At 36.3% G+C, this 24557-nt stretch overlaps 1 protein-coding gene across 8 annotated transcripts in view; it reads right to left on the bottom strand.

Annotated features, from left to right (window-relative positions):
- The window catches only part of EHBP1 (EH domain binding protein 1), a 336323-nt gene that overhangs the window by 299744 nt on the left and 12022 nt on the right, over positions 1-24557 (bottom strand). The window lies entirely within an intron of this gene.

Raw genomic sequence — 24557 nt, 5'->3', positions numbered from 1 at the left:
AATACCATACTTCTAACACATTATTCCCTTTAATGTGAAGTAAATGGGCATAAAAAGGGCACTTCCAAAATAATTTAAATCTATGAATTCACTACTTTTGCATCTCTGTATCTCATGAACAATGCTTGTGGTTTTTAAAACATTATTGTAGCCAATCATCTCAATTATCTTCATAAAAACAATATGATACTGAAAAAAATAGGCAAGGTACATATTATTATCCCTATTTTAATTAAGCTTAAAAGACTATTAAGTTAAATAACTAACCAAAAGCTCTGGCAGAACCAAGACTGAAATAATAAATAAACTCAGATTTCTCTTCTTTATCTTCCACTAATATAAAGTCAAACAAAAATAATACATTTTCAGGTAATACTAGGTTGGTGCGAAAGTAACTGCGGTTTTTCCCATTCCTTTTAATGGCTAAAACCGCAATTACTTTTGCATCAACCTAATACAACTAAGTTCTCTTTTGTTCTTATGAAAAACATCAAGACTATAAGTTATTTTACTTAAATTTTCATTAAAAAAAATCTTAGATAAAAGCTTCTTAACCAAGAAATGAATGTCATACTCATCTTGCTGACCTTCACCACTTTCTATATCCTGTTCATTTTACACTGGAATCCCTTGCCTTCAGCAGATAACCTTTCCTTCTGTTTCATTTAATTAAAAACATATATACATACATAAAAGGCCTCCAGCCTTAAACTCCTCACTCAGTGATCCACCTACAAACCTATATGAGAGTTATACCAATGGAAACACAAACAACTGTTAAAAGAAAAACAAACAAAAAAAACCACCTTGTTCAACACAAAAACCTGGACTAGGAAAATTACAGTGAGTAAGGATGGGGTGCAGTATAACATGATAGATGGGGTTGGGAAGAAGGTATGATCAATGATAGCAAGTTAACAAGAGGAGAACAGTAGCCAACAAATGTAAGCTACCTCATTTGAAAACATTGATGACTTGCCAGAACATTTTACCTAGATTACTGCACTAACCTCTTCATTTATGCTCTCACCTCCACAGCTCCAGCCCAACTTCAACTCTGAAATTATATTTCAACAGTACTTTTATAGAAATGCTATCTTACAGTTTTTCCTTGTTTATCATCATACGCTGGGCTCTTACACTGAAGGTACTACCAACTGGCCCTTGCAGGTTGAATTTTACAGGCTTACTTGACTGAAAGAGTATTCTATTTTATTTTAGTTTTAACTTAAACTCTTTTAAAAAGTTCTTAAATACCTTTAAACAAGGCCAATGCTGTACAGATTAGGAGAGCCTCTAACACTACAAACTGCTTCACATGTGACCAGTTTCACTGTTTAAAATGATCTATCTAGACCCTATGTGCATTTGGCCCTGCAACACCCTTGTTTCTCAACATGGCTTATAAGGTATTTCACTCACCACTTGACTCTGATCTAGCTCTCTAACTGTATAACCTGCAAATATCTCATAGGCATCTTGCTCTATAACCAACCCCTGAACACATATTCCTTCATTTCTTCACATCTTTGCAATGTTACAACGTTTAAAAAAACAGAAGAGTACACACAAAAACTTCCTCTTCCATTTTTCTACCTAGTAAACTCTTATTTTATCACTTTCTCTGTGTAACCCTGACCATTTCTCATGTCATCTCCTGCCCCATCCCCTCTCACCCATCCCATATTCCAAGCCTCATAGTTAATTACGCCTGTGTTCCCAAAAATAACCTAGACACACCTATTTTCTATTTTAATACCCTGTATACGTTGTATTGTAAGTATTTATTATTTCTATCTCTCCCACTAGATTGCACTATTTTATCAACCATATCTTATTTATCTTTGTATTCCTAGCAACTAATAATCTAGTACGAGGTTGAGGCTCAATGAATATGTGGCACTGAATAAACCTTAAGTTTCATCCAAGAACTCCCAATTGTTTAATTATAATTGATGACGTCCAACTGAAGCCAGTAGCTATATAATACATCATCCCTGCAACTCATCCAAGCTTTGCAGGGATCCTCATCCTGGCTGCATGTTAAAATAAAAACTCTAGGGAAGTATTTCTAAATATTGATACCTAGGTTCCAGTCCTGGATAATCTGATTTAATTGGTCTGGTGTGCAGTTTTTTAAATTCCACAGGTGATTCTAACGTGCAGCCAAGGCTGACAACCACTGTTTGACTTGAAAGTCTAGTGAGGCATTACCTGTGATGGCAATGAGAGTGTCTCCCCTACACAACATCCTCCTAGTGCCACCTGAACTGTTGCCTCATTCTAGCACCCTCCTGCCACTCAACACATCTCAGTGCTTGAGAAAATGAAAGCTTTTTTAGTATAAAAAAGCAAGAAGGGCGGTCTCCTAAGCTGTATGTATGCCTGATGTCCCAAGAATGTAAATAGATCATAAGTCACTTATTTAAGAATGCCCCCAGAGATAGCTAAACATTTTTGTGATTTTAAGTCAAGTTCACATTTTAAATATCTTCACTAGAAATCAGTCCACCATTTTATTATCAGGAACAAACTGAGGCAGAGTGTTCTAAAATAAAGAACTGCTGTGGGTTATTATTCTCAACAGAAGGGTACCAAGAACCACATAACTGGCTATCCACAATTAATATTTTAAGCATTCATGCTACACTAGAAAATAACCATTAAATATTTACTTATGTACTCCCAAGAGACCAGAGACAGGACAGTTGTGAGAGTTTTCTCCAACTACCAACAAACCTACAATCATATAATTTCCTGTCAAAAAAGTCAAGAAAACCTGAAAGGGTTTCAGAGAGAATGCAACAATTGCATATTTAACATCTCTATCCCATCACTTCAGTTTAGTTAGTAGGTAGCCCTATATATAATATACACACATTTTTATCTATTACATATAAACATTTTATGGACATACACATAAAATGTATGCACACACTTCCTGTGAAATCTGTCTAAAGGGCTCCATTGGAAAAGTTGAGGCCTTTTTGTGGGCTTGTTCAAGGAAGGAAACTGTGCATTTAAAAATAAAGATTTAACACCTTCTATCCTGTCTTCAAAGCCATTAAAAAGGAACACCTTGAATCTGAAGGTGGCATGCTTTGTCTCAAATTGTGCTCTTGACGTCAAATTCTGGAGAGGAAGAAAGAAGCTAGGAAAAAGGACAGGAGACAGCAGTGAAGAAGAGCAGAGAGGACTGAAGTAGAGAAGAGAGGAGAAGCTAAAAGGAGAGCTACAATATTCAGATTATAAAGCAATTAGCTTGAGCTTTCCCTGGCATGCAACTAAGGCGTGCCCTCCTCTTCACCACTAAGTGAACTACTGTGTATGAAAACTAAGTTTAAAGAAAAACATTTCTGGCTTATTTTAACTCCTTTACTCTTTTCCACTCTCTGATGTATGACACATGTGTGAGGTGAAACTTTAAAAGCCATGAGAAAAACCCAAAACTATCACATGAAAATCACTCCCATCACTTTCCATAATCATAATAAGCATTCGACAAATATTTTACTGAATGTCTGCTATGTTCCTGGCACCATGCTGAGCAATGGAGACACAAGGATGAAAGAAACATCCATTGGAAATTCACAATCTAGTGGGGAGACAGAGATTACTAGATTTAAAATTTGTAAAAACTGTAATTTACAATGACACTTTCAATGTAAAGCCCAACAAAAGATGAGTGACTAGTTATAGTATGTCTGTTGACTAGAAAATCACAGAGGCATTAAAAATATTTTCTAAGAACATTTGCAAACATACGACAATGCTTAGGATATCATGGTCTGTTTGTTTAGTATAGATTTTGATTTTTCTATATTATATAATAAGAGAAGAACCAAAGGGAAATACCTCAAAATGCTATCTGTGTTTATTACTGGGAAGTAAAATTACATGTCATTATACTTTTCTGTATTTTCTACCACGAATTTATATTACTTTATGCTGGTGGGAGGTATTTAAATGTGGGGAGTGAGCTATTAAAAATAAATCAGTTGCACACTTACTAAGAAGTAGAATAAATACATATAAATCAGCACTTTTAAGTTTGGAATTAATTATGAACAGACAGAATTAAATAATTTTTTTAAATTTCAGAGAAATCACAAAGCCCTCAAACAACTAAATTAATTTGTTTTCCAAGTCAATAGAAGTGGGGGAGTAGTATTCTTTGTCTTAAGTTAACATAAATGTTCCCCTAAGATCGGAGCAAAATTTTTAAATAGGCCCCACTTGACTCTGGCAACCTCCCCTCCTTTTTTGGTAGCTCCTTCAATTCCTGGGCCATTCTTTCTCAGGCACTGAAAGTCAACATGACATTCCAGTCTGGGCTGGCCAGACCCAAACAATAATATGACAAATGCTTTTCAGACCACTCATTTTTTTTCTACATCAATTAAAATTCCCATTTCTCCAGGGTATCTTAGAAGGTTATTAAGAGGAAAGGAATCTGGGGAAAAAACTCATATTAATTCAAGAGATATGAATTTATAAAAGTGGATCTTTCAAAGATGACATAGTACAGTTGTCCCTCCATATCTGTGGGGGATTGGTTCCAGGACCCCCCACAGATACCAAAATCTGAGGATGTTCAAGTTCCTTATATAAAATTATGCAGTATTTGCATATAACCTATACAAATCCTCTTGTATACAGTCACACACTGCTTAACGATAGAGATATAGTCTGAGAAATGCATCATTAGGCAATTCTGTCCTTGTGCAAACATCACGGAGTGTACTTACACAAACCTGGATGGTATAACCTACTACACACCTAGACTATATGGGAGAGCCTATTGCTCCTAGGCTAGAAACCTGTACAGCATGTTACTATATTGAATACTGTAGGTAATTTTAACACAATGGTTATTTGTGTATCTAAACATATATAAACATAGAAAAGGTGCAGTAAAAAATACAGTATTATAATCTTACGGGACCACCTTCAGGTATGTGGTCTGTTGTTTGACCAAAACATTATTCGGCAGTGTATGAGTAAGTTTAAATAATCTCTACATTACTATACCTAATACAACAATGTAAATATTATGTAAATAGTTGTTATGATGTATTGTTTATATTATTTTTTGTTATTATGTTGTTATTTCTATTTTTTTTCCCTGAATATTTTCAAGTCACAGTTGGCTGAATCCACAGATTCAGAACCTGTGGATAAGGAGGGCAGACTGTATGTAGAAGAGAATTCTAGAGCAGGAATTAGGTCTGATACTAAGTGACCTTAGAAATATCTCTTTCTTTCTCTGAGCCTATCCCCAAATTTGGACTTCACTAAAATCTCAACCAGTTAAAAAACAAACAAAGAAACAATAACAACAACAAAAAAAAACATTGACACTAATTGGCTAAGTATTTGGTGGTTTAAAAGCAAAACGAAAAATTCAGAAATAGGGTAAAGAATATGAGGCAAGGATATTTGTCTCCTGTCTATTAACAATCTAGAGGTAGCTAATATTACCACCTTTGAACAACATTATGAAAGGGGAAGTAATAACTTTTAGCAGAGCAGTAAACTGACTATCAGATTTATGCTCCCTGTCCAAGGCACAGTGTTAATCATGAGAGGTGTTACAAGAAATACCCTACTCCCAGCCCTTTCCAACCGCCACCACCGTGTTGGCATTAAGATGGGGCCATATCATACGTCTCACCACTAGAACATGAGAAGGGGTCTATGTCACTTCTGGAGTAAATGAATAATAAACTCGTATATTTTCCCCACACTATCTAAATGGACAGGATTCTAGAACACACACGAGGGCATAGTCGTAAGACAAGAGTTGCCTAGGCTCCTGAATGACCACACAGAAGGTCAGCTGACCTGGAACACCCTCTCTACATTGAGAAGTGAGCAAAAAATAAACTTTTGTTAGGTTAACCAACTTGGATTTCTGGGTGTATCTGCTACAGTAATCCCTCAATGTTCTAGAAAACTCAGTAAATTCAAAAAAAACACATAACAATAATAGTTGCTGTCTTGTAAAAGCTTACATTTCAAAGTGCTGAGACCAAATTTATCCTTTTTTATGTCCTATCAGTTTTCATTTGTATGAAATCACTGTTCCAAAAAATAAAAGATAGCTGTACCTCAAAACTTGGAAAGCCTCCAAGCTTTTCCTAAATTGAAAATAAGGAACTTTGTAAGTCTTTGGAACACAAAAAGTACAGCACATTTCTCTCACTACAGAATCCAGGATATGCTTAAAATAAGAAAAAAAGAGCTCAAAACATTAATACCAAATTTAACTGAATAGACACTTCACTAACAAGGTTATTTCTTTTAGGGAAAAGAACTCTTAGCCATAAATGAACATTTCATGGTAGGATGCTGTGAAAATTTAAACAAAAAAGAGGGAGATTGTCTTATCACAGAAATACTCTAACTTTACTATTTCTCAAGTAATTATTTTTATCCTTCAGTAGGTACATCTGCCTCCTATTAAACTACCACTACTACAGCTCCAGTTAATTATACTCCTTTATGCTTACTCATAAGAGTTATTTAGCAAGCTGCAGTAATTATTCAATAGGGAAAAAATTATACAAATACAAGACAAAGTACGTACACAGGATATATTTCTTTTCTGTAAAAATAAAGGACAATTCTAATAATAAAATATGCAAAACATCTTTGCCAGTTAAATAAAAATACTTTGTTTTTTTACCTATATTTTTGTGTCACTCTATTGTTTAAAAAATATTTTAACAGAGCAATTACTTTTGGTTAAAAATAACTGATAACACAAATGAACTTTTCTGACAGGTATTTCTAATATCTATATGCCAGTATTTAGAAACAGCACCTCAAATTGAGGAAACATAGTTTGATGTTTGGCATATTACAGCAGAGTGTACTTTCAGATGGGCCATCAAAAATAAATAAATAAATAAATATCTTATTAACAACAGCATAAAGAATTTACAATTTTTCTTTCTTTTCTTTTTTTTTTTATTTTTTTTATTTTTTTTTTTTTTGAGACAGGCTCTCACTCTAGCCCAGGCTGGAGTACAATGGAGTGATCATAGCCCACTGCAGCCTCAGACTCCTGGACTCAAGCAATCCTCTTGCTTCAGCCTCCTGAGTAGCTAGGACTACAGGCACATGCCACCACAGCAGCTAATTTTAAAATTGTTTTGTAGAGATTGCTATGTTGCCCAGGCTGGTCTCCAACTCCAGGCTTCAAGTGATCCTCCTGCCTGAGCCTCCCAAAGTGTTGGGATCTCAGGCGTAAGCTACCACACAAGCCTAATTTTTCTAATATAAGGGTATTTGTAAGACAAACAGCACTATAATGAATCACTGCTGTATATGTATGCAATATCGTCTTCTCAAATAACACTTCATACTTTATTGTTTTATAGTATCACCTATAATGATTCCTTTAATTTAGCATATTATTTACTCTTCTCTTTTTTTCCAGACCTATTGGAAGAAGACTCACATGTTACTAAAACAAATATTAGTATACCCAGGTTATATACCTGGTTCCCTGGAACTGAAGTTAGTAGAAAAACAAACAAAAAAAAAAAAGAATCTATCAATCTGACCATTCCTCAGCCCAAACAATCATATTCACAATTTCATCTCAACACACTTCTATAATTACTGCAATTGTGCGTTTTGGATGACTACATTTGTCTGTCTTGTTTCTGACCTTAAGGGTCTCAAGAGATTTCCTGGTATTCAAAAAGCATTTATTAAGAAGAGGGCAGAAAAACAATATGATAGATAAAAGAATCACAAGAAGACAATTTTCTTCTGGTTGCATCATCTAAGCCTCAAGATGTTCCTCAACTGTGAAATAAGAATACAGGACCAATGTAACGAATAGTTAAGATATATGAAGTGCTTAGTGGAGCGCTTTGTTTTCAGTAACTTCTCCAAAAACATTAGCAACCAGTCCGTGTATACACACAGAGCTTCCAAATAGCTTCGTACAGTCTCCCTCTTAAATGCGAACAGACGACCAAAGATCATCTAAGGAAAGCCTCCAATATGAAAGAAAACAGGCTAAAAAGGAGAAAAAGAACTTGCAGGAAACCGAGACAGTATCATCAGTATGCTCAGAGGTATTAAAGACATTACACTCATGAAAAATACCAAAGGAATATTTAATACATAAGAAAGCGTTCTGAAGATTATGTCATTATTTTTCATTAGGTGAGCAAAAAATGCAGAGTTGGAAGATAAATTTGATGAAATCTTCCAGAACTAGAATAAAATAATGGTTATTTTAAAAGAGAGAAATACAGGAAATTTAGATAAATTCAGAAGGCTAAATATCTGACTGTCCCCAGTATAGCAGTGAAAAAAGGTCCTAAGATGTCATTTATGCTGGATGCTTTGAGAAAGACCATTCCAAAGTGGAGCAGGACACTAGTGGGCTCCAGGGGAGGAAAGGAACTGATGAATTACCAATGTGTTTAACTGTTTGAGAAGGATTTTGAGAGGTAACAGGTACGTTTAAGAATAATAATGATACACACACTGCAGGGTCATAAGGGAACTTGGGGGGAGGACAAAACAAAATTAGTAATTATTAACATAAGGAAATTTTTTAAAAATGGAAATGTGATAATACTATAGGGCTCAGCTGCTAACATTGTTTACTAAGTCACAATGAATTCTGACCTAACTCTGATAGACCTGACCGGTAAGTGAGGGGATGGATAAAGAGAAGGGTAAATATGCTTCAGGGAGGATATGATAAGAGGGCTAAATCCTCACCTACCAAATCAACAAGTTAGTAGATAGAGTCTATAATCAAAAAAGCAAAAGAACAGTTGAAAGTATGTTGCTGAACAATAAAATACCACTTCATACCACCCATTAGGAAGGCTACTAAAAAAAAGACAAAGGCCAGGCACTTTAGGAGGTGGAAGCAGGAGCATCACTTGACCCCAGGGGTTTGAGGCCAGCCCAAGCAACCCAGTGAGACCTCGTCTCTACAAATAATTTAAGTCAGGCATGGTGGTGCATGCCTGTGGTCCCAGCTACTTGAGAGGCTGCGGTAGGATGATTGTTTGAGCCCAGGTGGTTGAGGTTGCAGTGTGCCATGATTGCACACTGCACTCCAGCCTGGGTGACAGAGTGACACCCCCATCTCAAAAAAAAACAGAAACCCAAGGAAGGGCCACGCACAGTGGCTCATGCCTGTAAGCCTAGCACTTTGGGAAGCCAAGGTGGGAGACCGCTTAAACCCAGGAGTTCAAGACCAGTCTTGGCAACATAACAAGACTCTGTCTCTATTAAAACACACACAAGCATGCACACACACAAAAAAGGCAGAAAAAGAGTGGAAAAAAGGTACAAAGAACAAAGGTAACAAGTAGAGAACAGTAACAAATAAGGGAGACATTAATCTAACTACACGAATAACCACTTTGAATGTCAGTGGTATAAATGCACCAATTAAAAGATTGTCAGAGGTTCAAAAAACAAGACTCAATTGTATGTTTTCCATAAGAAACCTATTTTAAATATAAAGACAAGTATAGATTAAAAGTAAGTAGATGTAGACAAATATACCATGCTAATACTAATCAAAAGATTTGGTTGCTTACATGCTTGTGAAACAATCTACAATGAATTATATATACATATATATAGTTATATATGTATGAATTATATATATAATTATATATACATATATATAGTTATATATGTGTGAATTATATATATAATTATATATATAGTTTAAAAACAACAACAAATTTATTTGAAACATCTCAAAAAGAAAAAGACACATGCCACACACCTTACATAAGAATAAACTCAAAATGGATCCAAGATGGAAATGTTAAATGTTTTTTTAAAAATATATATATATGAAGGTACTAGAAGAAAACATGAGTGAATTTCTATAAGCCTGTATAGAGAAATGCTTTCACTATGTCTCAAAATCAAGATGTAATATTGATAGACTAAATTAAAAAAAAAAAAAAAGGCATACTGAAAAACGCCATAAACAAAGTCATACATTATCGAAATGGGAAAAACTATTTGCAATATAAGACACTGGTAAAGGAAAGACAAAAAGACTTCTACTTTCCAGTCAGGCATGTCAGGAGCTTGGAAGCTGTCACTTCTATCCCCACAACAAGAAAAAGCAAACAAACTGAAAATCAACAACTCTTCCTAGATTCCTCAGAGAATTGAGGTCACAGGGCAAATCATACCCCCAAAACTGGAGTGAGAGGCAGACAAAGAGAATCACAACTTACAGGAGAAGCAGCCCAACAACCAGTACGCTCCACAGTAACAGAGTAAGAAAGTCTAAATTGTAACTGACCAATTACTAGAGGTTGGATGTAGACAAGTATGAGAGCTAAAAACTCCCAGGAAGATCAGTCTTGGGAGGCCCCACATTTTTGTGAGTTTTACCTTCAGGAGCCCTACCAGGTTCTCTCACAGTGCAGACTGGATAAAAATAACCTCCTGCTTAGGGCAAAGGAAGAGGAAAAGTAGGCACTTTGAAATACTTTCCCAAGCCTCTTAATAAGGCCTACCCTCAAGAGAAACTATTTTACTAGAAAGTAAATGAACTGAGAGAAGTGAAATAACCAACTCCACTATCCTCTAGACTTCCTTTCTCACCTAAAGGGGAAAAAACTGAGGCGCACTGGGGAGGGTAAAGCCAAAAAACACAATCACTAAAAGCCTCATTATAGGACTATAGAATACTTCCTGTTCCTCCACACCTTATCAGTAGAGCTCCCATATAATAATAGGGAAATACAACTGAAAGAACTATCCAACCCAGACCTCAGTTAAGAAGAAATCTCTAGAGAAACTGCAAGACAACAGAGGAGATTTAAAAAACAAAAAAAGGTACAGAGAGTATTTTAGCCTCTGACACCTATAGCTACAGCTACGGTAAACAGTAAACAGAGCCCAACTCCTATCCAGATAAAGAGAAAACCTTTTAATAAAAGGCCTATTTATCTCAGTTTCACATACCCAGTACCTCATTTCCAGCTTTCAACAAAAAATTACAAGGTAGACCAAAAGACAAATCATTTTAAGAGACAGAACAAGCATCATAAACTCAGAGCAGAGATAATGAAATGATCAGAACTGAAATTTAGAACAACTAAGATTGATATGCTAAGGGTGTTAATGGAAGCAGAGAAATGAAAACTCTAAGAAAACATAAAAAGGAAACACAAGAAATCAAAAACACTGTAACAGAAATGACGAATGCCTTTGATAGGCTCATAGACAGACTGACGACAAATCAAGGAAATAAGTTAACTTGAAAAAATGTCAGCAGAAAATTCCAAAACTGAAGTGGAAATAAAAGAATTGAAAAAAACAAAGAATAGAATATCCAAAAACTGTGAGACAATTACAAAAAGTATTGAATTAGTCTGTTCCCTACTGCTATAAATATTTGAAACTGGGTAATTTATAAAGAAAAGAGGTTTAATTGGCTCTTGGTTCCACAGGCTGTACAAGAAGCATGACAGCTTCTGGGAAGGCCTCAGGAAACTTTAATTCGTGGCAAAAGGTGAGGGGGAAGCTGGCACGTTTTACATGACTGGAGGAGAAGGAAGAGAGAGCGAGGGAAGGTGTTACACATTTTTAAACAACTAGATCTCATGAGAACTCTTATCACGAGAACAGCACTAGAGGGATGGTGCTTAAACCATTAGAAATCACCCCCACAATTCAATCACCTCCTACCAGGCCCCACCTCCAACACTGGGGATTACAACTGAACATGAGATTTGGGTGGGGACACAGATCCAATTCATATCAGACATAAATACACATAATGGGGATGCCAAAAGAAAAAGAAAAAGAGAAAGGCATAGAAGAAATATTTGAAGCAACAATGTCTGAGAATTTCCCAAAAATTAATGATAGACACCAAACCACAGATCTAGGAAACTCAGAGAACACAAAGCAGGATAGATACAAAAAAATCTACACATAGGCATATCCTAGTCACACTAAAGAAAATCAAACACAAAGGAAAATATTGAAAGAAGCCAGAGGAAAAAACACCTTACCTATAGATAAAGCAAGAATAACATCAGTCTTTTCACAAACCATGTAAATTAGGTAAAACTCACAAAAGTGTGGGGTCCCCATACTTGTAAGCAGGAAGAGAGTGGAATAAAATAATAATAGGAGTGGAAATGTACCAACCTAGAATTCTGTATCCAGTGAAACTGTCCTTCAAAAGTGAGAAACAGACTGTCTCAAACAGAAGTTAAAAAAAATTTACCACCAATAGACTTCCTTTACGACAACTGTTTTTTAAAAAATTATTCAAAAGAAGGAAAATCATACAGTCAGAAAGTCAGATCAACATAGCAAATCAAATCCAACAATGGTTAAAAAGAATTATACAACATGATCAAATCGATTCTAGGTATGCAAGGTTGGTTCGACACTTAAAAACCAATTACTGTAAAAACCAATTATCATAAAAATTTTGTAATCCATCACATCAACAGGCTAAAGAAGAAAAGCTATATGATTATATCATTAGATGGAGAAAAAGTATTTGACAAAATCCAATGCCATTCATGATAAAAACTCTCAGACAACTAGGAAAAAAAGGGGGAACTTCCTCAACTTGATAAAGACCGTCTATAAAAAAACCTAAGGATAACATTATACTTAATAGTGAGAAACTAGATGCCTTCCTGCCAAGGAACAAGGCAAGGATGTCTGCTCTCACCACTCATAGTCAAATCATTCTGGAAGTCCTAGCTAACGCAATAAGAAAAAGAAAAGGTGTATAGGTTGGAAAGGAAGAAATAAAACTGTATTTGTTTGCATGTGATATGACTGTCTATGTAGAAAGTTCCAAAAAATCAACAAAACTCGTAAAATAAGTAAGCAATGATAGCAAGATTGCAGGATACAAGGTTAATACATAAAAGTCAATTGCTTTTATACATCAGCAATGAACAACTGGAATTTACCAATTGGAATTGGAATTTAAAAATCGGAATACCATTTATATTAGCACCAAGAAACTGAAATACTTAGGTATAAATCCAATAAATATATCCAGAATCTATGGGGGAAAAATATTACAAAAATCCAAGAAGATCCAAATAAATTGAGAGATAGCTGTACATGGATGGAAAGCCTCAATATTACCAAGATGTAGTTCTTCCCAATTTGATCTATAGACTCAATGCAATATCAGTCAAACTCCCAACAAGTAATTTTATGGATACTGACAAACTGATTCTAAAATTTACAAGGAAAGGCAAAGTATCCAGAATAGACACCATAATACTGAAGGAGAATATAGTTGAAAGACTAACACTAGCCAACACTGAGACTTATCATAAAGCTGTAGTAATAAAGACAGTATGGTAATGGTGAAAGAACAAAATAAAGAACCCAGAAACGGACCCCTACAAAGACAGTCAACTTATCATTACCAAAAGAACAAAGATAATCAATGCAGAAAAGATAGTCTTTTCAATGAATAGTGCTAGAATGATTCCAGACATGGATCTCCTATACCTTCCACAAAAATTAGGTCTAAATATTAAACATAAACTACAGAACTCCTAGAAGACGACACAGGAGAAAATCTAGATAATTTTGGGTATGGTGATGACTTTTCAGATACAACACACAAGACGCAATCCATGAAAGAAAGAACTGATAAGCTGAACTTCACTAAAATTAAATTTTTCTCATCTTTGAAAGATACCAGCAAAAAAATAAAAGACAAGCCACTGGCTAGGAGAAAATATTTGCAAAAGACATACCAGATAAAGGGCTATTATCCAAAACATAAAGAATTCTTAAAACTCAACAATAAGAAAACAACCCAATTAAAAATGGGCAAAAGACCCTAACACACAACTCACAAAAAAAGATATAAAGGCAAATAAAAACATGAAAAGATGCTCCATATCATATGTCATCAGGAAAATGCAAGTTAAAACAAGACAACACTACACATCTATTAGAATGGCCAAAATCTAGAACACCAAGAATGCCAAATGCTGGAGACAGTGTGGAGCAACAGATACTCTCATTCATTGCTGGTAGGAATGCAAAATAATACAGCCACTTTGGAAGACAGTTTGGCAATTTCTTACAAAACTAAACATACTCTTTCCACAGGATCCAGCAATCTCACTCCTTGGTATTTACTCAAAGGAGCAGAAAACTTATATCCACACAAAAATCTGCACATACATGTTTAGAGCAGCTTTATTCATAATTGTCAAAACTTAGAAGCAACTAAGATGTCCTTCAATAGGTAAATGGATAAACTGTGGCACATCCAGACAATGGAATATTATTTACTGATGAAAAAGAAATAAGCTATCAAGCCACAAGACATGGAAGAAACTTCAATGCATACTGATGACTGAAAGAAGCCAATCTAAAAAGGCTACCTAATCTATGATTCCAACAACATGACATTCTGGAAAAGGCAAAAATATGGTGACAGTAAAAAGATTAGTAGTTGTCAGAAATTCAGTGGGAGGGAAAGGGGGAGTGAGGGAGAGATTTCAGAGGATTTTCAGAGTTGTGAAAATATTCTGTATGATACTATAATGGTGGAATCATGTCTATTAATGTAAGATATCAATAAGAAGGGGAAAATAGTGGCAGGTGAGGGGTATATGAAAATTGTACTCTACTTAATTTTTCCGTAAATTCATAATTGCTCAAAAACATAAACTCTATTAATTATTTTAAACTTAAGGAAAAAGACCAAAAACTAGATACAACAGTAGTCAATAAATAACACAACTTTTATATGCACTGAGAAAGCAAAGAATCTGTGTGACTCTCTTTACAGTAATATTTGCTTTATTACAGTGGTTTAGAACTAAGATCACAATATTTCTGAGGTATGCATGTACATATTAAAACTACACCAAGATGCCATTTCTCACCTCTCCCTTTGGCAAAAACATCAGGACAACAAATTTGGTACTTGAGGCTGTGGGGAAACAGGCACTCTCATATATTTCTGGTGGGAAGGCAAATTGATAAAACCCTTATGGAGAGGAACTTGGCAATATCTAACAAGACTATACATGTGTTTACCTTTTGACACAGCAATTCCATTTCTAGGAATTTACTCCCAAACACAAAGCCTATTCATTAAAGTACTGTATGTGCAAAATATTAGGAACAATCTAAATGCCCACACATAAGAGAATAGTTGAATAAACTATAGTGTATCACAAAGATAGTACATTGTAGCTGTTGAGAAAAAAAAAGAATAAGGACAAACTCTACGAACAGATATGGAATGATTTCCAGAATATATTAAGTGCAAAAGTAAAGTGAAAGTACCAACTATGTTGTCTTACCTCTTTTGCATAGGTAAAATAAATAAATTTTTTAGAAGTGCATATATCTGCATGTTCATGCAAAAAGAAACAAAGGAAGAAAATAACCAGACTAGACAAATGGTGCTAAAGTAAACACTCAACATACAACAGAATAAAAGTAGACACCTTCCTTATACATACACAAAAATTAACTCAAAATAGATTATAGACTTACTATATGTAAGAGTTAAAATTATAAAACTCTTACAAAAAATAGAAGTAGTAAATCTTTGTGACTTTGGGTTAGGCAAAGTCTAAGAAGACACACCACCAAAAGCACAAATAACAAAATAAAAATAGACATATTATTAATGTATTAATAGATACATTATACTTTATGAAAATTAAACCCTTTTTTAAAAACACCACCAAGAAAGTAAATAGCTTACAACATGAGAGAAACTTTTTGCAAATCACATACCTGATAAGTGTCTTATATCCAAAATATATAAAGAATTCTTACAACACTAAAAGAAAATAATCCAATTAAAAATGGGCAAATGATTACAATACACATTTCTCCAAAAAAGACATGTAAATGGTCTATAAGCAATGAAAATATTGTGGCTCAACATAGTTCAGCGACTAGAGAAACGCAAGTCAAAAACCACAATGATATAACACTTTACATGTACTTAAATAGCTAAAATAAAAAAGACAATCAGATGTGTTGGTGAGTAAATGAAGAAACTGGAACCTTCACACATTGCTGGTGGGGATGTGAAATGATACAGCCACTTTGGTAAATAGTTTGGCAGTTCTTCAAAAAGTTAGTTACTACATGGTCCAGCAGTTCCACTTCTAGGTATGTACCTGAGACAGAACAGGAATGGGACACAGCTCCTTCTTCATACTGTCTTAACCCTGAGTAACCACCCATGACGGCAGTGCACAGAGTACACACAGACTTGTGCCTGCCAGTGCCCCACCCCTGCGCCAACACCACCACCAGCACGACTGCATGCACAGTTGCCAGCAGGGGGCCCCCGTGTCCCCACCAATGGGTTGCCTCTGACACTGAGGTGAACACTGGCTTGGAGGTAGGCACCCCGGGACCCACTAGCACACTGCCGCAACCAAGGAGCATACACTCCACCACAATGCCACAGCTGCTGCTGCTGGCATATGGAAATGAGGCACATACAAATAAGGCACAAGCAAATGAGGATGGATATCACTGTCACCACACTACAAAACACTTTGGCCGACACCACCCAGCACCTTGGAGCGCCCCCACTGCCACACAGCACAGTGGATTCCTAACCCCGAGGAGCCAGAGAACAAAGTCAGGGCTGATCAAAGTCCCCCACAGTTAGAGCACACAGTCCAGGAGTTGGGAGCTGAGCACTGGCCCCCTAAAATCTTCCAGAAATGAAGTCAGTTGGCTGAATCCATCTGATACCACAATCGAGCCCTCTAGGTCAGCAGTCCCCAGTCTTTATGGCACCAGGAACCAATTTCATGGAAGGCAATTTTTCCACACAAGGTGGGAGAAGGCATTTAATTCTCATAAGGAGCATGCAAGTTACATCCCTTGCATGAGCAGCTCACCTTGCATGAGCAGTTCACAATAGCATTTGTGCTCCCGTGAGAATCTAATGCCACCACTGATCTGACAGGAGGCAGAGTTCAGGTAGTAATGCTCACTCGCCCGCCTGCCCACTACTCACCTCCTGCTGTGCAGCCCAGTTCCCAACAGGCCATAGACTGGTTTCAGTCCATGGCCCAGGGGTTGGGGACCCCTCCTCTAGGCCATCAAATAGGATAAAAGAAAAAAACACTATCCAAAGGTGAGCAACTTCAAAGATTGAAGAAACATCAGCCCATAAAGATGAAAAGAACCAACAAAAGAACTCTGACAATTCGAAAAGCCAGAATGCCTTCCTTCCTCCAAACAACTGCATCACCTCTCCTGCAAGCGTTCTAAATTAAGCCAAGATGGGTGAAGTGACAGAAATAGAATCCAGTATATGGACAGGAACAAGGATCATTGAGATGCAGTACACTAAAACCCAATCCAAGGAAGCTAAGAATCACAATAAAACAATGCAGGAGCTGACAAGACAAAATAACCAGTATAGAAAAGAATGCAACCAATCTGACAGAGCTGAAAAAGACACTACAATAATTTCATAATGCAATCTCAAGAACTAGCAGAACAGACCAAGTAGAGGAAAGAATTTCAGAGCTTGAAGACTGCTTTCTGAAATAAGACAGTCAGACAAGAATATACAAAAAAGAATGAAAAGGAACAAATAAAACCTCCGAGAAATATGGGATTATGTAAAGAGACCAAATCCATGACTTGCTGGTATCCCTGAAAGAGATGGGGAGAGTGTAAGCAACTCGGAAAACATATTTCAGGGTACCATCCAAGAGAACTTCCCCAACCTGGCTAGAGAGGCCAACATTCAAATTCAGGAAACACAGAGAACCCTAGTAAGATACTTCACAGGAAGATAATCCTCAAGACACATCATAATCAGATTCCCCAAGGTTGAAATGAAAGAAAAAATGCTAGAAAGGTCAGGTCATCTACAAAGAGAAGTCCATCAGACTAACAGTGGACCTCTCAGCAGAAGAAACCTGACAAGTCAGAAGAGACTGGGAGCCTGTATTCAACATTCTTAAAGAAAAGAAATTCCAACCCAGAATTTAGTATCTCACCAAACTAAGCTTCATAAGCACAGGAGAAATAAAATCCTTTTCACATAAGGAAGTGCTGAGGGAATTAATTATCACCAGATCTGCCTTACAAGAGCTCCTAAAGGAAACACTATACATGGAAAGGAAAAGACTGTTTCCAGCCACTACAAAAACACACTGAAGTACACAGGCCAGTGACACTATAAAGCAACCACACAAGTTTGCATAATAACCAGCTAACATCAGGATGACAGGATCAAATTCAAACATATCAATATTAACCTTGAAAGTAAATGGGCTAAACACCCCAATTAAAAGGCCCAGAGTGGAAAGCTGCCTAAAGAACCAAGACTCACTGGTATGCTGTCTTCAAGAGACCCACCTCACATGCAATGACACCCATAGGCTCAAAATAAAGGGATGGAGAAAAATCTACAAGGCTAATGGAAAACAGAAAAAAGCAAAAGTTGCAATCCTAATTTCAGACAAAACAGACTTTAAATCACAAAGATTAAATAAGACAAAGAAGGGCATTACAGAATGATAAAGAGTTCAAGAAGAAGAACTAATTATCCTAAATATATGTGCATCCAAGACAGGAGCATCCCAATTCATAAAGCAATTTCTTACAGACCTTCAAAGAGACTTATGGAAGACTTCAACACCTCACTGACAGTATTAGACAGATCACTGAGGCAGAAAATTAACAAAGATATTGAGGACCTGAACTCAGCACTGGATCAAACGGACCTCATAGACATCTACAGAACTCTCTATCCAAAAACAACAGAATATACATTCTTCTCATCACCACATGGCACATACTCTAAAATCAACCACATAATTGGACATAAAATACCTCAGCCAATGCAAAAGAACTGAAATCATAACAACAGCTCTCCTGAAGCACAGCACAATCAATATCACATGACTCCTGACGCAGAGAATACACAGCTTTACTTTGGTATTACTGCAAAGTATTCATAACCTGAACCTAATCATAAGTAAATATCAGACAAACACAAATTGAGGAACATTCTTCAAAAGTGTCAAGGTGAACTGACACTTAAGAAGTGTCAAGTGTCAAAACAAAGACTAAGGAATTCTACTAGATTAAAGGAGATTAAAGAGATGTGACAACTAAATGTAACATATGGTCCTGGATTAGATCCTGGCCTAGGGAAGAAAAAATTCTTCTTTTGATATAAATGGAATTCTGGGGTTAATTGGAGAAATCTGAATTAAGCTTATAGATTAAGTAACAGCATTACATACAAATGTAAATTTCCTGATTTTGACAAATTAAACTGTGGTTATGTTTAAAAAAAAAAAAAAAAATCCCTATTTTTGCAGGGCATGGTGGCTCCTGCCTGTAATCCCACCATTTTGGGAGGCCGAGGCAGGTGGATCACAAGGTCAGGAGATCGAGACCTTCCTGGCTAACACAGCGAAATCCCATCTCTACTAAAAATACAAAAAATTAGCCAGGTGTGGTGGTAAGCACCTGTAGTTCCAGCTACTCAGGAGGCTGAGGCAGGAGAATTGCTTGAACCCAGGAGGCGGAGGTTGCAGTGAGCTGAGATCGTGCACCACTGCACTCCAGCCTGGGCAACAGAGTGAGACTCCGTCTCAAAAAAAAAAAAAAAAAAGAAAACAATTCCCTATTTTTAAGAAGTACGTACTGAAGTGTTTATGGGTAAAGGGGCACTATGGTACAACTTCCTCTTAAATGTTAAGAAAAAAATTACATACAAAATAGCTTAAGAGAGACTGATAAAGCAAACACGGTAAAATGTTGCCACTTGGGGAACTGAGGGGAAATGTATATGTGGATTATTTGTATTGTGTTTGCAACTTTTCTCTACATATGAAATTATTTCAAAATAAAGGTTCTTTTTAAAAACAGAAAGGGTTATTTTTAAAAAACAATGTACCTCCTTGTCAGAGCCTCTGTACAAAAGGCAGTAATGATATCAAAAGGTTGTTTTATAAATAACCATTAAGTACACACTGATATGAATAAGTAACTGAATAAATAAATGAGGAATAAAGGACAAACCTTGCTTACAGAAAAATTTCAAAAACAAATGTAGAAGGAATAAAGGAAACAGAAAATTATCATTAGGACACAGCAGCAATCGCTACAAGCAAAATCTACTGATGAATTTTAAATTGGTGGCCAAAACTTTAAAGAGAAATAGGATAGTTACATAACTTCAAAATATCTTCCCCCCAATATTTATTAGTTCTGTGGTAGTTGTAACATGTGTTCAAATTCTTTGATACTTCCCCTTCCAGGAGATGAAACTTAATTCTCTTGAGTGTATACTGGATTTAGAAACTGGTTTCTAATGCATAAAATATGAAAGGGTAAAATAGTAACTTTACAGTGGAGACACTCCACAGACTAAGTGATCAAGGTAAATATTAAGTCATGTTGATATCATGTGATATATTATGTGATGGGGGCTGGAGGTACTTCACCTGTGGTATCTTACCAAAATTCCATCACCTCAGTCTAATGATTAAAAAAACATCAAACAAACCCAATTTGAGGGACATTCTACAAAACAACCTAACCAGCACCTGGCAAACCTAACAAGGTCATGAAAAACAAAAAAAGGCTAAAAACTGTTACAGATTAGAGGAAATGTGACAACTAAATGCAATGTGGTATCCTGGATTACATCCTTGGACAGAAAAAGGATATTAGTGAGAAAACTGGTGAAATCTAATAAAGCCTGTAGCTTGCCTAATAATATTATACTAACATTAATCTTAGTTTTGATAAATGACAATGGTAAATTTATTTATTCAAATTTTACCCAAAAAAATCTGGGTGATGTGATATATAAGAACTCTCCACATCAAATCTGTCCAACCTGCAGCCCAACACAAAATCACAAACTTTCTTAAAGCATTATGAGATTTATGCAGGGACTTTTTATTTTTATTTATTTATTTATTTATTTTAAGATGGAGTCTCGCTCTGTCGCCCACGCTGGAGTGCAGTGGCGCGATCTCCGCACACGGAAAGCTCCGCCGCCTCCCGGGTTCACGCCATTCTCCTGCCTTTTTTAAAGCTCATCAACTATCGGCCGGGAACGGTGGCTCACGCTTGTAATCCCAGCACTTTGGGAGGCCGAGGCAGGTGGATCACAAGGTCAGGAGATCCAGACCATCCTGGCTAACACGGTGAAACCCTGTCTCTATTAAAAGCTTCAAAAAAATTAGCCGGGCGCGGTGGTGGGCGCCTATTTGCTACTCGGGAGGCTGAGCCAGGAGAATGGCATGAACCCAGCAGGTGGAGCATGCAGTGAGCTGAGATAGCCCCACTGCACTCCAGCCTGGGAGACAGAGCCAGACTCCGTCTCAGAAAAAAAAAAAAAAAGGCTCATCAACTATCATTAGTATTAGTATATTTTATAAGACAGTTCTTCCAATGTGGTCCAGGGAACCCAAAAGATTGGACACCCCTGCTCTATACTCCTACTCTATACTATCTTTGCAACTCTTCTGTAAGCCTAAAATTACTTCCATAAAAAGTTTCAAAATAAATGAATTAGCCAATTTTTAAAGTAATTTTGCAAATTAGAGTACTCTTCAAATTAAAGCTGAACCATTAAATTTGATATCTAGACCTACTTATTGCAGAAATAAATCTAGTTTCAATTAAGTTACTTTGAGATAGGGTTTTACTACACAGCTTTCTGCATTTAATGATTTTGGAGGGGAAAGAGAAGAATAAAAGATAAAATTTGAGAGAAACTATCTGCATGTAGTAAAAACAAGATTTCAGAATCTTAAGGGAAATGGTTGGAAGAAGACTAGTAAAATAGAATAAGGACATATTTAAAGGAAGGCTAATTTTAGAAGGACAACTACGGCAGTAATACAGCCAAAGGGGAGACCAAAGGGGCTAGGAAAGCATTAAGTGCTATCACAAAAGCCTACACTAGAGGTTCCCAAACTTTCTGGGTTGACAAGGCCCTTAATGTGTAATTTTTTCAGACTCCCTCACCCCCAAGCCAAAAGAAATACCTAACCATTTTGTTTATTAAGTAGTCAGGTCCAAACAACTTAAGAAGGATGTATGTCCTAAAAACTTAGCACCTGTTTTGGACACTTGACAATCTAATCTCAAACTTGAGAATCAGATTGGACACTGCCTCCCTAATTTCCTGTTCCACACAGATCTTCATGTGATATCTGCTTTTTGTCATAGCAACTGCCAAAAGCCCAGCTTTGTAAAACTGTGGTATCACTGAAAAGAATGTAGCAATCTAATTTTGAAACTGAACTACCTCAAGCTAGTATAGTCTTCCGTTAGTATCAGTGGAGGATTGGTTCCAGGACCTCCTGAGGATACCAAAATCTGAGGATGCTCAAGTCCCTGACATAAAATGGCACAGTATTTGCATATAACCTATGGATATCCTTCTGTATACTTTAAAGTCATCTCTAAATTACTTATAATATTGAATACAATGTAAATGCTATGTAAACATTGTTATACTGTACTGTTTAGAGAATAATGACCAAAACAAATCTGTACATGTTTGATACAATTCTGTTTTTCAAATATTTTCAATCCACAGTTGGTTGAATCCATAGATGCAGAACTCATAAATACAGAAGACCAACTATACTTTGTGTGGTTTCCAACAGATGCTGCTATGTTTCCTTCAAAATTGTTAAACATCTCTTGGCTCCCTTGTAAGTTCTCTGCAGTGCCTCTGGGCTCCTTGGCGCAGTTTGTGAATCATGGCCCTTGGCAAAAGACAGCAAAGGATGGAAACAAGGCAATGGAATAGAAAAATCAATGTGACAATTAAGATATGCTTCAGAGAAAAAAAAATGAGCAGATCTACTAGTGATATTGTCTAGAAGTACAATTATAGCACAAGTACTTAAGAAGTTTCAAAACTTTTCTTAAAAAAAAAAAAATTATCCTGGTCAGCACAGTGGTGCATGCCTGTAATCCTAGCACTCTGGGAGGCCAAGGCAGGTGGATCACTTGAGCCCCGCGTTCAAGACCAGCCTGGGCAACATGGCAAAACCTCGCCTCTACAAAAAATACAAAACATTAGCCGGGCGTGGTGACACACATCCGTAGTACCAGCTACTCAGGAGGCTGAGATGAGCGCCATCACTTGAGCCCAGGAACCGAGACTGCACCACTACACTCCAGCCTGGGTGATGGGAGTAAGACCCTATCTCAAAAAAAAAAAAAAAAAAATTCTACCTCAACAGTCAGAATAGCTGTCTCCCAACATTCTTTGCTTATATGAAAGAGAACAAACCAGTCTTGTCTTTAAATGAATGAATGAACCTGTTCAAATGTTTGTTAATTTTGACAGCTAAAATGGCATAGCTAAAATACATTGCTCTCATTTTTAATCAGAAAGAAAATCACAAATTAGCTGAACCACTGTAAGAAAATTCAACTCAAAATTTCAAGTCAATAAACATTTTTGGAGTACCAATAGAACTGTCATCCAGCATCCGCCAAAGCTTTGTTCAGATGGATTTTTAAGAAAGAATCAAATATGGTAGTTCTAAGACCTAATTTGATACTCTTCAGCAATTGGGTAACTTCTAAAATGACAGATTTGCCATCACTATCACAGACCTACAGAATCAGGACCTCCTAGGGGATATGGAAATCTCCGTATTTGCAAAGCACCCCAGCAATTCTAAGGACAATCAATTTGGGAGGCAATGGCTAAATCAGCACTGTCCAGTAAAACTTTTTGTGGTGATGGACATGTTCCATATTTGCACTATCCAACATGGTGGCCCCTAGCCATATGTGGCTAGTGAGCATTTGAAATGTGGCTACTGTAACTGAAGAAGTGAATTTTGCATTTAATTTAAATTGATTTAAATTTAGATGTGAATAGCCACATATAGTTAGTTCCCTCTATACTAGACAGCACAAAACTAAATGATTCATGTTAAATTTCCATTCTTTTAAATTTCCCGAGTGGTACTCTCGGTTTAAATTAGATGATCAGAAAACTAGGTTCCTCAGCCATATCCTCTCATAAAAAGTCTTCACGAAGGGTCGACATAAACATTATCTAATTTAACAATGGTTCTGAGTCTTTTGTAGTTGGAGATTTTATCCAATGTCATATTTTATTTTCATAATAAAAATCCTCTTTTGGATTAAGGTCTAAGAAAAGTCTGCAAACAAATGTATATACTTTCTTTAGCCAGGAGGACTATTACAAGAGCCAATGTGCATCCTTTTTTGCCTTGGCTGCCAATAAACTCAGAACCAAATCCAGTCTCCAATAGCAGCAACTAACTCCTCTCAAGTGCCTAGTAATATGTGCTCTCTGCTCCTGTAAGACCATGATTCTATTTATATCCCTACATCAGTCAACATGGTATTATTTTAAATTCTTAGGCTGACAAACTCTTTTGGACATAGGCAGGGTATCAAATTTTAAAGTGATTTTTTTTTTTTTAATTAAAGGTAATTTTACAGGTTTAAAAAAAAAAACTGTATTAAAACTATTTTCAAAATAACAATACCCAGATTAA

The sequence above is a fragment of the Piliocolobus tephrosceles genome, chromosome 15 (assembly GCF_002776525.5).
Source record: "Piliocolobus tephrosceles isolate RC106 chromosome 15, ASM277652v3, whole genome shotgun sequence".
Lineage (NCBI taxonomy): Eukaryota > Metazoa > Chordata > Mammalia > Primates > Cercopithecidae > Piliocolobus > Piliocolobus tephrosceles.
This window is presented reverse-complemented; position numbering and strand designations above follow the sequence as displayed.